The 16,663-nt window shown below is 36.9% G+C and overlaps 1 protein-coding gene and 1 pseudogene across 5 annotated transcripts in view; both read left to right on the forward strand.

Moving 5' to 3' along the window:
• LOC129769306 (RNA-binding protein Musashi homolog Rbp6) overlaps positions 1-16,663 on the forward strand; it is a 1,713,766-nt gene that overhangs the window by 1,076,355 nt on the left and 620,748 nt on the right. The gene's annotated exons all lie outside the window — the stretch shown is intronic.
• LOC129772115 (U4 spliceosomal RNA) lies at positions 12,028-12,148 on the forward strand (annotated as a pseudogene).

Here is a 16,663-nt window from a genome sequence, read left to right on the forward strand (position 1 = left end):
TTTGACATATACTGAAAAAGACGCCCAATGACAGTAGCCTTCCTACGAGTGTCTGGAAACTTGATTCACTGAAATAATAACAAGTTACGCCATCTGTTGTAAAACTTAAGACACTTACCAGTACACCTAATAATTAAAATTCAACACTACAATTAACGACAGTTGTTATATACCTATTTTTACCAAACCGGTCAATTTGACCGGTGTGATGTTTAGTTGTCAAAATATGAAAATTTGAATTTTTTTTACAGAAAATAAAATATATTTCATTCTAATATTGCAAGTACATGATGAATACTTCTATTTTTATAAAATATAGTATTTTAATTTGTATTTTTATTTAGATATACACTCGACAAAAAGTTAGAGATACAGAGTGCAAAGTGCAAAGTTATTTTTGAAATGCTGTAACTACTTGAAAAATCAACGCATCATTTTGAAGCTTAAATATTCTTGTTTTGGAATATGTTATGCACATATTTTTTTCTGGGTGTATGTAGATGTAGTGGACAACAATATCAGGACGTAATAAAAAATCGATTTCTTTCAATATTTTTTAACATTTAGCAGACTAACACAATTTTTTGCTAACCAACTCAATAACAAATCCAATTAACCTTATTAAACAGCTTTCATTTGATTCCTATAACGTTCATGTAGGACCTCCACACAAAAAGATATTTTTGTTTGAATGAAAAGTTAGTTAATCTTTGATGATGCATAATTCAACAAATAATTATCGCAACGCAAATGGAGAGGTAGTTTTGAAAACTCCAATAAATGTTGTATAAAGTTATTTTTTTTTTGCTTTGACGAAAAACATAATTTGAATTGTTTGCACCAATTTTAAAAAAGTGTCAAAATTACGGTTTCATAGTGATTTCAAAATATTCTGTAATTTTTGCAAATATTGCAGTAAATTTTAATATTAGCAGGAAATGTTTTAGCATAGTGTATCCCCTAAACTCCTGTGAACATTTCATATTGATACGTTCAGCCGTTTTTTTCTAATCGAACGATCAAAGTTTGGGGTAAAAATTAGAGCAACACTTCATCGCTCACAGTACCAAAATAACAAAATGCTATGCGTGCCCCCGAATGAACGATATGACGATTGTAAGGAGTGATAATACTCACACGTATACTTACGTATTCTCACATATAGTTATATGATTGATCATCTATATTTCATATACTGGTCAAATTTCAGAATTTTATTTCATAAACACCTTGATCGATATCAGAAAAGTCTTCTCTTGAATCTGTTACGTCCTCTGAAACTCTAGAACTAGAACTCTAGTTTTTAATCCAAAGTTGCCGAGAGAGTTTTATAACTAAATAAAAAGATATATTCAGAAAATTGTTATTTTTCCCCCTCATTATAATACAAATGTTCACAACTTACTTACACTGCAAACTAGTATATATATATTTTTTTAAATCAACTTAATTGTCCACAATATTGTAAGTATTTCAACTGCACCCATTTCAACATTACCTATTTCTACCGTATACAACAACTGTCAATGAGGAAATAAAATTGCATCAGATTATATTACAAAATTTCAAAAAATTCCCATATTTTGTGGTTTTGAAGCAGCAATTGTTCCACAAACTTTCTTGGCTGGCACCGTAGTGGCAGATTGACATAGTTTCTAAGCAATTTTGGTATTAGAAACATTAAAAATCACGACCGGTCATTTTGATCGTTCGGTATAAATAGGTATACCAGATATGTATATCAGAAAAATTGGAAGTGACAGACCAAAATAGTTTATAATATTGATCAATACATGAATTTAGAAAAAGTCATAACGCCATCAAAATATATAAAAAAAATATAAAAAATATAAAATATAAAAAAAAAATACAAAATTTTGCGAACTAATTATATAATATTGTAAAAGAAGGATAAATTTTCTTTAATTTTTGAATTAAGATATTTACGTTTGTTAAACCCAATTAAAATATTTAGAACGAAAAAAACGAAACGCTAAAGCACAGCTCTCGTTGAAGATTAAAAAAAATGTATAAAATATAATTGTTTTTTTTATACTTACGTACTAATGCCTACGCAGAGCAATTTTTATTATGAATTTATTTTTTTGTAATGAATTTTATTGTGAGGTCGATGTAATGGGGGCGAAGTCCCCATCTAACGAGGATAAGGAACTGAGGTGGCCCTAAGCCGCCGAGGTGAGGCAATCCGAGTCCGAGGTGAGGCAATCCGAGTCGATCCTCGACCCGTTGTGGGAAGGGCCGGGTGCCAACCGAAAGGGCATGTTTATCATGCCTACACTAATTTTTTAAAATGACACAGCGAAGCCTTCAGCATAATTTTCAAATTACCGCATTACAATTTTCCATTCTACTTCGTATTGTTCTTGCTGTTATTTTGATTTAATCTTACTCATCAACAGGAGATTCGACAAAACCCATAATCTGATTTGTTTGAATTTTTCCATCTTTATAGGGGTAAACGTTACATTTGGGTAAATGTTCATTCGGGTATTTTTTTCATTCGGGTTAATGTAATTCGGGTATGTGTTTTGGGTGGATGGTATTCCGGGTGAATGGGACACAACCTTTTTTTGCGAGTTTTAGTAACATCATTATTGCACATGACTATACAAAATCCTTGCACCTTTTTGACAGTTGAACTGGGGAGCACAAATTGAACCACCTTTTTTAGCGTGTTTGGGTAGTGCTAGTCATTTTACAATTATTCAATAATGTAATTGATTTTATTATTATTTCGATAGATGCGTAGAAATATTCCCAATCGACTGTTATTAATATTTTTGCAAGATCTTCATCATTTGATTTTATAGATTTTCATTTCAAACGCTACATCTAACATAGTCCTACGTAAACATAAATTTAAAATAACAAATCATGAACATTCTAACCAAAACGTTAAGCATCTATAAATCTTCACTGTAAGACGGTATTTTAAGTACGTAAAGTATTATCTAATACAGGAAAACCTATTTTTGTGTGGTCCTTTTTCGTGCGATTCCTCTTTTGTGTGACCCGTTTTTGTGGGATTTTATCCTGAAATCAGGACTTGAATCACACAAACCAATAGCACAAACAATTAAATCGTATGAAAACAGAATTGCACAAAATGCGATCGCACAAAAACAGGTTTGCCTGTAAACTATTATGCTGCCGTTCTACGCATAGTTGTCCTATGTTACTTTTTAACAATTTTCACTTTTCTTCATAAAACGATGTTTTCATGCCTAATCTTCAAAAAAAAACACAAAAAAAATTATTGCTTATTCCCAGTTTCTCAAAAAGCAACATCAAGCTTAATTGTCCCATGTTGATATTCTAGGCATAACTGTCCTGTCATGTGTTTTTGTAGATCAATAATAAATGAATCGGTTTAGGTACCAGAATTTTATGTCACGCTTTCAGCAGGGCCGCTCATTTCAGGTTTGGAAGAACGAACTAATTCTTAAACAAATAAAAAAAAATAACAGAACTCGTGTACACCTTGTTAGCGAAAGTCTAATAACAATGTGATTTATATTCTGCAGAGGTGTTGCAGATCACTCCTTTCTTCATATAACGGAGGTGTTATGCATAATCTTTCGGAAAAAACCCCAAAAATCTTATTGTTTGATTCCAGTATTTCAAAAAACCACATCAAGTTCAATTATCCCATGTTGTTTTTTGTTATAAAGATAAAATCGACCCCTCCCACTGAACAAAATTGCATCATTCTTGTATCGCACATATCCTCGGAATGAGGAAAGAATGTTGCCCACTCGTTAGCTGGATTGAGACTGTGATTTGAAATCACGAGTGATTTATGTATATCCAAACGGAACGGCTAGCGAAGTCGATTCATTAGTTGCCCGTTATTGACGGTACGAGTTGGTAAACACATAAAATCCGTGCGAAACGAAAATAGTTATTGACGTTAACATTATTTCATAAAAACGTGACGTTTTCTTGTTTGACACCCTTACTGAAAGACGTAGTCCTTCGTCGAAACTTGTATCATGATCACAAGGAAAACCATGACCAACCATGATATTATTGCATTTGTTAGCATGTATTAGTGAGACCTTCTCTGTGCTGTATTCATCTGTCAGTTGATATTGAAGCAACAATAAAAGAAGCAAGAGAGTTGACTTTCGAACGATATGATAGCCAAAAGGACGAAAACAAAACAACAATATGTTGGATTTAGAAATTTGATGATTCAGTATTATACTAAACGAAAAATCGATGAGAAATCGCACAAATTTTCAGCGAAGGTAGGACAATTGTACATCAAATTATAACACTTTGTTAAATGCGGCCGGATTGATAATGAATCGGAAACTTTCTGAAAAAAAATTTGAGACAGAATCCAAAAATGAGTACATTAAACCAGAGGCTTGGATATAATTTCGAAAAGCTTACCTAGAAACTGTAAGTCGAGTGTTTAGAACAGGCAGTCTCAGGATCAGTGTCTTAGAATACCAACAAATATTCACGAGTAACGAATATGATTTTATTTCAGTGTAAATGATTTTTTTTCAGCCTGAAACACACTGCCCTAATTATATTGATGACAATAACAAACGAGTTAATTTTGTTCATATCGCTGATGCATGAACAAATTTGCTATAATGAATGAACGCTGCATTGAGTGGGGTTCATAACTTCGCTGTTAATTATGCTTTGAATATCAAAAGCAACAAATTGATATTCATCACATTCGAAACGATATTCGTTCTGGCATTGATTTTGAGTCAAAATTCAAAAATAAAAAAATAGTCAAGCTGGATCATTTAGAGAACAAAAACGCCAGAGTTCGATGGAACGAACTTTGGAAGAAATCGCGCAGGATTTTGTTTGGCGAGCCGGTAATAACGCCATAAATAAAAACCAACCGCACACAATTGCCACAAATTCATTTGGCTGAAATGATATTCAATTCTGGCATCTTAAATAATCAAGATGAAAATGACACCGGGTGGAAAAATAATCTTCAAAACATATTGAAAAACAAATTTCATAAAGTTCCATTCTGTATTCCGTTCGAATTGTTTTTGCATTTCGTTCGATCGGTTTCTCTTCGAACATTTAAATTTATTCGAAATAGGGAATGCGAAATTATATCGAAATAACGGTTTCGAACGAAATTGCAATCCATCGGAATGCAGAATAGGGCTGTTTGTTCTTTTACGAATGCTGTTTACTGTATTATCTCAACATTGAAGATCTTGTCCTCAAATTGCATTCCCCAATGCACTCGTTTTCCGCCTTCAATTGGCACTGCGAAAATGATGTGCGATGGCCTCGCCGATAGTTATCTATGGGACAGCCCCGGTGACAGTAGATTACTTCATTGGACCTATTTCCCCACGGGGGCGCCCTCACACACATAAGGTAATCCAAAATCACCAACCAAAGGCCGACGATCCCGGCCGTTGTGATCTAATTCTTTGGAATGATGATGGGCGGGTCATTCGAAACCGGTGAGCCCCGGTCAGCCAGTCAGTCAGTCAGTTCGTCAGCAAGTAGAGTGCTTGTAGCAATCTTCCCGTCCGACATCTCCCAGGGATTACCCACTTTTGATGGAGGAGAACGCATATGGGAGGTGCCCGTGGGTGGATTCGTGAATCGTGCTCATTTGTCTCGTATGGCTTGGCTTCCGCAATCGGCCTCCCGCTGGGGCAAAGTGGCAGCGAATGGAGTAATAGCTCTCACTGGACCCCTCCTGACTGGGCGGGAGGAGGCGGCCAACCGGGATGGATGGACAGAGCGATGGATTGGTGGGCGAGTCAATAGAAAGCGGAATGTCTTTCATTCCGAAGCGTGCTTGCAATTTTCTGTGCGTGATGTGGTCGAGTTGTGGCAGACCATCTCGCGGTCAACGGTGACGTCTGGTGGACGGCAAATTCTTCAAATGCCAAACCTCGGCCACCGACGCTCACCTCCCACCCTCTCAGGTTTGACCAACGTAATGAGTATCTCCATTAAGGGTCTTGTGGGAGTTACGACACATCGAAACACATACACAAGAGCACTAGAAGAAGAAGCACTAGCACAAACGGAGTGGAGCAGGATTGAAAGAGGTCCTGTGCGTGCGTGCGTGTCTGCCATTATGTGCCGTGAAGGAGGTTGAGACGCCCCTTGAGAAATTCATCAGGTAAGTGAGTGAGTTGCGGTGATTAAATTTCGGTCGTTCGAAAAGCAAGTGCCGGGAGACCGCTCTGCCCGGAGGCGAGTCAACTTTTTACGACTTCTTGATGTGATGAATAACACATTAAGCAGATTGGAGGAATGCTATTTAAATCGAAAGTGAATGCGAGCGTGTATCTTTGCGGCTCACGAACGCCATGTCCCCGACGAATACAAAAACCGAAATGGAAACTCCAGGAGAGTAGACTAATTACCGACTTGTACCGTTGTTAGATTTTTGTTTCCCCATCAAGTTACGTCGACTCGCAAAGACTTATCCACAAGCCAGAATGTTGTGTTACATGACGGGGAACACCTGCACACACAGCAATACTTTCCGGAGGTTCTTTCCATCGTTTTGGGACGTTCACGTGTAGTTTTAATGCGGTGAAAGGTCGCCCCATTCCAGAAAAACAGCTGCACTGTTTCGGAACAAATTCTCATTAAAAGCAGAAACTCTCGCTTTCCTTTTTTTTCGGGCCACGCCACGTGAGCCGGGAGAAAGGATGCTACTTTGCCGGGGAGAGAGAGCTAGTGAAAACTTTGTGTTCCCCCTCAGTCATCCATAACGGGAAGTTTCCTCCTTTTCCGACTCCCTCTCTCTTTCTCTCTCTCCCTATACCCACTCTAAGCACTTCAAACGAGTTTTCGCAGAAATATGAGCTCAAACTTTGGAAAACTAGGCGGCTTTCCCTTCGAGCGTATGAACGAAAGATCCCGGAAGTCGAAGTGAGGGAATGTATTAACTTAACCTCATTTATTACATATTCAGATGCACGTGTTGTTGCTGGCTGCCCCAAACTCGAAAGTTGGCGCGGAGTTTCAGGAATGTTTCCTTTTCATGCCGTCGGTTAGAAAACTGATGAGTGTTCCGGCGATTAAAAACATCTCCAGCCGCCGGTTCAATTGATGCTGGAAACGTGTGACAACATTCATCATATTCCACCAACCATTTCAGGCGCAAAACGCGCTACAAACTACTTGAAATCGCGCAATAAACCATTCGGAAAAATCTGTCACGTAAAGTTAGTACTCATACCCCCCGAGAAACAAGCGATAGTTGCATCGGGAAGCGCTGAGTAAGTCCTTTTTCATTTTTTCCCCGAACTACTCGAGAACAATTGCCGCCGCAACACTTGGCAAGGCGCTGCCACTGTATATCCTTATCGCAACCCATTCAATCCCTTTTTTTCTCATTCTCTCTCTCTCTCGACAATCCCCATCTTGACTCCCTTCCGGGTTTAGTGCCAGTTATCATAATAAGATTATCTTAATTATTTCCTCCAGCTTTCTTATCACGCAAAAATGGTCATCGCTTGAAAAATGAGTGCATAATTCTTGTGTCTCATGTCCTCTGCTCGGGCCGGTCCCGTCCCGACCGGTCCGCGATCCGTCGCGATAATTGGCACTGCTGCCGACCGGGACTCGTACTTGTTTCAAACTTTTGGTACCCAAAGGCGGGTCCGCGCGGGACATGGGACGCCATGGGGAGGACACACGGGTGTTGAAAATTATGCTGAGCTATGATTCCTGCCGCTTCCGCGCAGCAGTGCTAAGGGGACCAACCCCCATTGCTGTGGCTTCGAGCATATTTTTCATTTCTACTGGGTGCTTCGGTGCGGGGAAAAAGTTTCTGAAAGGAATTTCGCTATTCCCCGCTGCTGTTAAGTCCATTGTTATACATATTTTGCTTTTTTACCCTTTCCGTCATTCGGGAAGCTCTCGAAAATCCCTCCTTGAAAAATCCCCGGCCAGCACAGAGGACTGTTGAAACGGTTGAGCTTGGGGAGAGAGAGAGAGAGAGAGAGAGAGAGAGAGAGAGAGATGGAGAGTGAGAAAAAGGAAGCTGGTCGGCAAAAGATGACGCGGATGACGTCGTCGTGGAGGCGCTCGTGGATTTGCCCGATAAAGCGGGATGATGGGAGCTAATGGGCGAAGTGTGGGTGGGGTTTGCTTAGCGGGCGTTGAGGGCCAAATGGCGAGGGTTTACCGCCTCTACAATGTCTTTTAATTTATCAAACTGCGGAAAAAGTACGGTCGACGTCGACGGGTCCGACGGAGCAAGGAAAAGTGCTTGCTCTGGCGAAAAAAAAAGCGAAATGAGGAAGAGTGGTTGTCGTTATCATATTCTCAAGATCAGCTGCAGCTTCGGTTGGGTTTCTTTTTCTTCCTAGTTTGCATTTTTCCCAGCTGACTTTTGGGAAGTGATAGGGATGAAAGATAGAGAAAAAGTAACAATCGGACATGGAGCACGGGGAAAAAAACTTTCCCTTCGCACGAACGGACGCGGGGAAAAACAAGAAAATAAGTGCTATTATATAAATTAAATAAAATCCCTCCGGCCACTAATTGAATAACCAACATTGTTATCGTTACGTGCCACCGCAGCTCGAGCTTCGTCGGGGTGTGTGTGTCACTTGACGAGAACTTTCGGGCACCGGGCCAAGGAGTGTACGGCTTGAAGTGGCACTTGCTCTGAGCTGTTACTACCGGTCTTTGATTGGCAGGTTGATCAGCTGAAGGGTCATTCCAGAGGGATGATCCAAACCCCAACATATGTCCCCTCAGTCGATGACTTTATGGTAATAAGTTGGACAACATTCGGTGTCAGATTAAGAATTCGGTTAATAATTTGACTCTTGCAAAAGATTCTGATAATAATCAGTGCTTGTATCTGAACAGTATTGATATACTGATACATTTTCAAATACAATTTAATCCCAAATTGTAAGGAGTTTTCATTATCCGTAGACACGTAATAGACAGAAGATCGCGGTTGATTACAATTGATATATTTGAGCCGACTATTTGAAGGAAAAACAGCCGTAATTCGAGCTGAGACACGATAATATAACTTTGCAACACGAAAGGTGAAGGTGAAGGTGAAGCGACGAAATATAAATAAATGTCTTACTCAAAAAAAAAATATATAGGAGCTTGTGTTCAAGACACGACCGTACTGTTGACGTAGAACTACGCTGTAGTTTAATTCAAGTTGTTTGTTTATAACTCCGGATACTATTTTATAATGCTACGTAAATTTTGAAATAATCATTCTACCAGTTTGGTCGCCCTGAAATGTTTTTTTATTGGAGAATCATTTGACGATAGTTGTTTGATGATTCATTCGTTTTTATTTCATTCGTCTCTAGCCTTGAGAAAAGCCCTTGGAAAACTTTTCTTTACTCCTGCACTACACTTCCACCCTCATTGCCTTGAAAAAGGCACTCGATCCCTTGTCCAGTTGGTATCCACACAAAGAATGAGAAGTTTGCCTCAGCAAGATCCCCTGTTTATACTCTAGGTAAATATCCTCCTTCGTTCTTTCTTCTTTTCCCCTTCGTTGCTCGTCGATAAGTTGCTCGTTATTGATAGCTATGTTTGGGAAAGCACATGAATGGACAGAACAAATGTATGAGGAAATGGGAATGCTTCCAATTTCCATTATTTTAAACCATATACAGACTATGGGATTGTAATGTATAGAATATCAAACAAATCTTAGGGAATTTCCGATTCGTTTGGTATGTAAATCGACAGAATCCGTTCGCGGAAAAAAATAGTTATTAACGTTAACTTTATTTCATAAAAACGTGACCTGTTTTCTGATTTGGCACCCTTAATGAAAGACGTAGTTTTACGTCACAAATCCTCTTCCGATTTTCAATTGCCATGCATACTCTTTCTGAGCAGCACATTTTTTATGAAGATCGTGGATTCAGAAAAATTGATTGATTATTAAAATATTGGATTCTGCATTCTGTATGAGCGATCATGGAAAGAAGTGGTTTGCGAAGGACAATGCTTTCTGTAAACAAAGTATTATTTTCTCGACAAATCAACGAGAGTTTATTAAAGATTCTAACTACTTGAGCTTGATGGGAATCGTGGAGCGAGTTATGTTCTCTAAACAGACATGAATTTCTTCAAAATTCAGCGATGATGACCGTCATTCTTTGTACGTTACTGCGTTTTGCGTATCGTACCTTCGTTGAGTTCCCGAATTCGCGAAATTTTGGATCATTAATCCAAAATTTTTGAATCTTTATTTCTGGGTTCAATTTATATTCTAGTGTGTGGGTATTGGTGAGTGCCATACACTGCATGATTTTCATATGTGTGTGTGCAAGCGCTGAGCGTGAACAAATGTTTACGTATTTTCAACTGTCGCGTTTCTATAAGACCAGTTACATTTTTCGTTGTTTTAGTTGTTTTGGTCAATTAAATCTGGAAAATGCCGAAGGGAAAAGTCCTCACGGGGGAAAAGAAAGACAAATCGATGCATTTCACCAACAAAATATTGGTTTCAGAGAAATTTCTCTTCGGATTGGACGGTCCCATCAAATAGTGCTAAATTGTTTGCAAAACATGCAAAACAATGCATTCATGCAAAACAATGCGACTGTTCATACCAACAAGTAAACTAAGTAATTGATTAAGGACCAAAAACTTGATTTTTTGGACTGGCCGGCTCGCTCTCCAGACTTGAATCCTGTTGAAAATCTTAGGGAGGATCCTTGTACGCAGAATCTACACTGAAGGAAAACGGTACACCACAACTGAAGAGCTCAAGGTCGCAATTTCGGAAGCATGGAAAAATAACGAGAAATCCGTTCAGCAGAATTTGGTAAATAGTATTCCAACACAAATTTTCAAGGTTATTAGTCGAGATGGCAAGGTTACCAATTAATGACATGTAAATCAGCTTATCGTTTTGAATTTTTTATTGATAATACGCATGAATTTTGAAGTGGTCTTATAGAAACTGGACAGCTGAAATGATCATATTTAAGGACAATAAATAAACAAACAAGTTTTTTGAACGGAATTGAAGTTAAATATACATTATTCTAAGCATTTACAATGTATGAATGTATCTTGTTGAAATTTTAACTGTTTTTGTCGCAACGAAATAGAATCAGAGTGGTCTTATAGAGGTTGGACAGAGTGTATGTGTTAAATTGTATGACAGCTAGTGCCTAGCTGGCCGTGTTTCTTCGTCCTTGTTTAATGGTTTTTTTTAACAAGCATCCATAATGAGGTGCCATTATTGGTCACTGATTCTGAGATTCTGTGCTCCAAGAACAGATTCATGCTATTTATGGTCGTTGTTGTTGTTGTGATTCGTTGTATGCGGAACAGCTATGTTATGGCATATCACTCAGGCACGACTTACATGATTACTCACGATACTTGTGAAACCTATTTTGAAAGCTAAATGATCTTGCATTATTTCTATATGCTTGTTGAACTATTGATATGGTTTGTTGATATGGTTTGAATTAGTGGAAAATGGATAGGATTGTTCATCATATTAAGTAAATGGGCTGAAATTTGTTTAACGAGGGACGAACAACAGACGATTCACCGCTGTTCTCATTCATTTTGTTCAGACTTCGTATATACGGTATACTTAAAATGCGAACGCCCATTCAATTAGCGTCATCCTCTTGAAAAAAAATTGTACGGAGTTGATTATATTATTCAGTCTAGCTTTGATGCCATTTTAGAACGCAACGATTTTCATAAACAACTCTTTAGAAGAAAATTTTAGTAGTCTAACAAGAGCCGTGATTTTGAAAAATTAGCTGGAAATAGTTGATTCATGATAAGTTCTTCCTCTCGCGAAAATTATACACAAGCATGCATCTCAAACGTTATTTTTGTTCTTGGTATTAGAGCTTTTACAGCTATCGTGGCGCTATTTTTCCAGTTGACGCACCCACGTTCACAGGTGTTTATATGCTTGTCCAATCACCATAATTATTACACATTTTTACATGTAAACGAATCATTCAAACCGCTTTATGGTAAAATCATTCAAAGCTACAATCTACAATTAGCTTTGCGCAGTGGCGATATCGTAACCAAGGATGTTTTACCGAGGTGCGATTACTGCTAGTTGAAAAAAAAATACAATCTACAATTTGGCAACGCATAAAAACCAACAACAAAGTATGCGTGTGATACAGAAGTGCACAAGTGCTCTCCACCAGGGAAGATGAGAACCATCGCTGTGAATCATTTTCCACCATTGGCTTTGGTTAGCACTGGTTAAGACTGATTAACAGAAATTGCAAATCATCAGTTCTTACGCTCTGCCTAGTGAGCAATTTGTCATCGGGCGGAGCTTAAATTACAATATTTCCTCTCTCCACAGTATTCGATCGCGCGTGGGAGCATTACGAATGGCCGATTTTCGTGCGACTAATGTGCAGTGGTATTCGCGGTTGCTCCTTATTGCAGATACGGAAGATACTTACTACAGATTATTATAATAAATACTCAGTTCTCTGAATCACAGAGTACAGTGGTGCCGTTTTGGTTTTATCGGCAAAACATATATATCCCAACTAAACCCTGCATGAAAGTGAACGAGTAGTTTATTATAAGATCGTCTTTTCGAAATAATATAATCATTATTGATCGAATATACATATAAAAAAATGAACTTGAAAAGGATTGGTTATAGGATCACTACTTCCGGTTGATTAATATGTGAAGATTAAAAATTGTTATTTCATAAAACTCTTTCAATTTAGAATATTTTGAATTTGATGTGAATGTGACACCTTCCTTTCCGATAGGTTCGCTAATATCACTGCTCACGCATAAAAATTAAAAAGTTAATCAAAAATTATCAAAAATAGCATTAATAATAGTGCAAACATAGATTGTACGTTTCAATCTGTGTGAAAATTCATGTATAAATAATTATCCTAATACTAATCGTTTCCTAGTTACAATATTTTATGAACTCGACACCACTAAACTCTATAATTACTTAAATAAGGATTGATCACGTAAAAATCCATACCTCGAAAGACGTTTACCCGTTACAGATACCCAAATGCAACAATATCAGTTGTCCGAATGTAACATTGACCCGTATGTAAGGTTTCCCGAATGGAGAATGGAAAATCCCGGAAAATCAGATAAGGAGTTTTGTCAAATCTTTTGATAATATTTTGATATATAATAATGAGATTAATTCAATACAACATGGGAGAGCAGCAAATATGCGGAGTAAAGTGGAAGTTGGTAATGACGAAATTTAAAAATGAGGCGAAAGCCCTCGCTGGTTCGTTGATTGATGTTAGTGCGGGTACAATTGATATACCTCCTCCATTCCTTTTCGTATTGCTGTTAAAGCTAAGGGATCATTCATACATTAACACGGGTTTTGGAACACTTCTTTTCCGAAAATGTAGCAATTTCCAGAAAATTTGTGAGGAAAGAAAATGTAATATTTTAAAGCAATGTTTCTTCTTTGAACATGAGCTGTTATTTCGAGTTCATTTATTTCGCTCTAAATCTCAAATGTAAAAATTGTAAAAAGCAAAATTCAATAATTTCTAAAAATTATTCCATCTTTGAGAAAAGACGTTCACTTTTATGTGGTGTTCATTTGATTTAAATTTATTATTAGAACTAACTATGACCAAAAAATTGTAATATTTTTTTTTATATTTTTGTAAAGTAAATAAAATAATTTCATAAAAATAAATAGCTTCGTGTAGCACGATTTGAAAACTCCTGCTCTAGAATCTCACTGTGTTACGCTCTTCTTTCATCTCCGGTTCATTGTTTTCAAGCTATTGGATTTGTTCATGATTCAATAGATTCATTCCCAGAGAATGTATATCTCTAACCAACAAAACTATTTTCAAGTTCTCTAGATTGCAATAAAATGTATGGTTTTATTGGTCGGATATTGAATTGTAAAAAATGGTCACTCCAGTTTACAGAAGTCGTAGTTCTAGTTGCATCCCTTAGTTTAATTAATACCTCATTCAGAAAAATATAATAATAATATTTATTTTTCTATGGCGAACTTATGTTAATTTTTTTTTTCTTTAATTTGGTCGAATAAGTATTCATTTTACTTCTGTCTTTCAGGATGCATGTTTAACGAATTTTAATGTCTAATTCTATAAATGTTAATGGCGACTACTTGAAATTGACAGCATTTTTACCACGTGTATGGACTACGTGATCCAAATGAATGAAATGTTTATAATCGGATTTGAAAGCCCATCATCATTGTTTTCTTGTTTTATAATATGCGAGGTATATGTTAGCAGTGAGAGTACAAATGTGTTCATTTATTTATCAGAATTGAATATAGAAATATCTTCTCATAAAAAAAAATGTGAATATTACTTTCGGATAAATGCAACACAAGTGTTCCATTCGAGTAGATGAAATCCGGGTGAATATCTTTCGAGTACTTGTCTTCTGGATAAATGTTACACAATTTTTGAAAATACGTTTCATTCCTTAGTTCAATGTAACAGATACACATAAGTAGGTGTTATGAGTATTGTAAGATTACTGTTTTAGTCCTCCCTTTTACCATAAACTATTGCTCGAAATTTTCTTCTTTTGCTCCCATCCTGTTCACACATGTTCGACTGGCAAATTACATTTCCTCTTTAAATCTTACAGTTGTTTTTTTTTCTTCCACATGTGCTCAACAATTGACTTGTGTTCCTCAATTGAGCATAGTTCCGAAGTACTGGCCAGCCTGTTGAGCCTCGGATCTGAATCAAGAGCATTTGTACAATACCAGTGTCGGTCCCCGCTTACACAGATATTTATTGTTTAAAAATAAAACAGTCAGAAATTCGATTAAAAAGTAGTCACATTGTCACATATCGTAAAACATCTGAAAACTACCTATGCTCTCTTTTTTTTCCTTATTTTGTAACTGTCATTCCCAGTGATCAACGTTTTTCTAACAAAAAACTCAATGTCAGTTCCTAGGGAGCGACACGGGGCTCCACGTGTTAAAGTGGTGGCAATTTGCCCCAGAACAGGTTCTTCATTATACCTGTGAAATTTTGCAGGTTCATGGTCCCAGAAGTAACAAAAGTTCCGCTTTTCAGTCCACAACTACAAATCGCATGCCAAACAAGGATCTTGTAGGGGCTCTCGTCTTCTTCTTAATTTTACATTCCTGGATTACTCTAGTTGGGGTATTTTGTATACCGAGGTCAGATTCACGCTCTAAAACAAGTCATCACGGGGAATGGGAGATATAACCAGATGAGAGCATCCGGGTAGCTTGTAGATTCTCTGCAGCTAGACCATCGAAAGATCGATAGAGAAATAGTAACGAGGAAAGTGATTATTTATTTATTTGATTTTTGTTCATGTAACTTAAGGTTCCCTTTTCGATAACTTTGCTGATTGTCCCTCAATGTCGATCAATGAAGTAGAAGAAAATTCAGAGTTTTGAGGGAGTGCACGTGAACAGGAAGGGGCAGCAATATTTCTCACAAAATAAAAATGGATTAAAACATATGAATTCATTCAGATTTTACTCATTCGAAATCATCTATCTGAACTGAGATACATTGATTCGTGTGTTCGACTAATGTGCCAAACTACTTTTGTGTGTGGTCGAGGATTCAAAAAGGTATCGTTTCATAGTGAATGTCATTTTAAGAAATCAAAAAATAATCATAGGGTGTTGATCAAGTGAACGATTTTTAGTCATGAAAATATGTGATAATTGTCGCACGACGTAGATATAGTGCATTATCCTCCTCTGACTGGTTCTCTATATTCAGACGAACACCATGAGTATTGCTCAATAAAAGTTTCAATACCTGACGATATTTAAAGTTAGCGATACCCTACTTGGAGTGTGTTCAACCTACTCTGGAATGTCGAGAAAATAGATTTTTTTTTCTAAAGTTAAGTCAAAAGTTGAAAAGTTACAGGGATCACCTCGAAGGAAGTAGTATAGCGGTATGAATTTTTAAATGCATTTTTTTCGAAACCATGTTTTTTCAGCTATTGGTATGTTTATCTCATCAGATTCTAGAGGACCGATATGGCAAATTTTGTTTTTCAACGTGTACAACTGAATTATCTGAATTGTTACGTAACCATTTTTTGATACTTGATAGAGATTTTTATTTAATAAACAGCCATTTTCTATTTAAATTGCTGCTTTTTTGGCAATTGGCACTGGCGAACTTTCAAAAATTCTATCCACAAGCTTTGTCCTATGTACGATTTCTGGCCTTATTAACTTTTTCATACACCTAGTCGAAAAACCGACAAAGTACATTTACAGGATTCAAATATTAAAATATGAGAATAAAAATGGACAGTGAAAATTACTCATGACGTTTTGTGTGTGTTGAATGTTGTTTCATATTATTTCTATATATATAAAAATTTCGTATCACGATTTTTTTTCCAGAATATATATTTTTATCAAGGCTCATATGGCGTTAGCCTGACGGGGCCGGGAGTTCAATATTTCAACAGTTTTTCTTATTATCTATGTTAGTAATATGTAACCGATTACTCGCGGTTGGCTCGAGGTTGGTATTACAAGTGTTCTCGTGTCACAATGTTCGTGGTCGAACTCCTCCGAAACGGTTCAACCGATTTTCATGACATACACAAAAAACTCGGATATATAGGAATATATATATATATATATATATATATATATATA

This window comes from Toxorhynchites rutilus, chromosome 2 (assembly GCF_029784135.1).
Source record: "Toxorhynchites rutilus septentrionalis strain SRP chromosome 2, ASM2978413v1, whole genome shotgun sequence".
Classification (NCBI taxonomy): domain Eukaryota; kingdom Metazoa; phylum Arthropoda; class Insecta; order Diptera; family Culicidae; genus Toxorhynchites; species Toxorhynchites rutilus.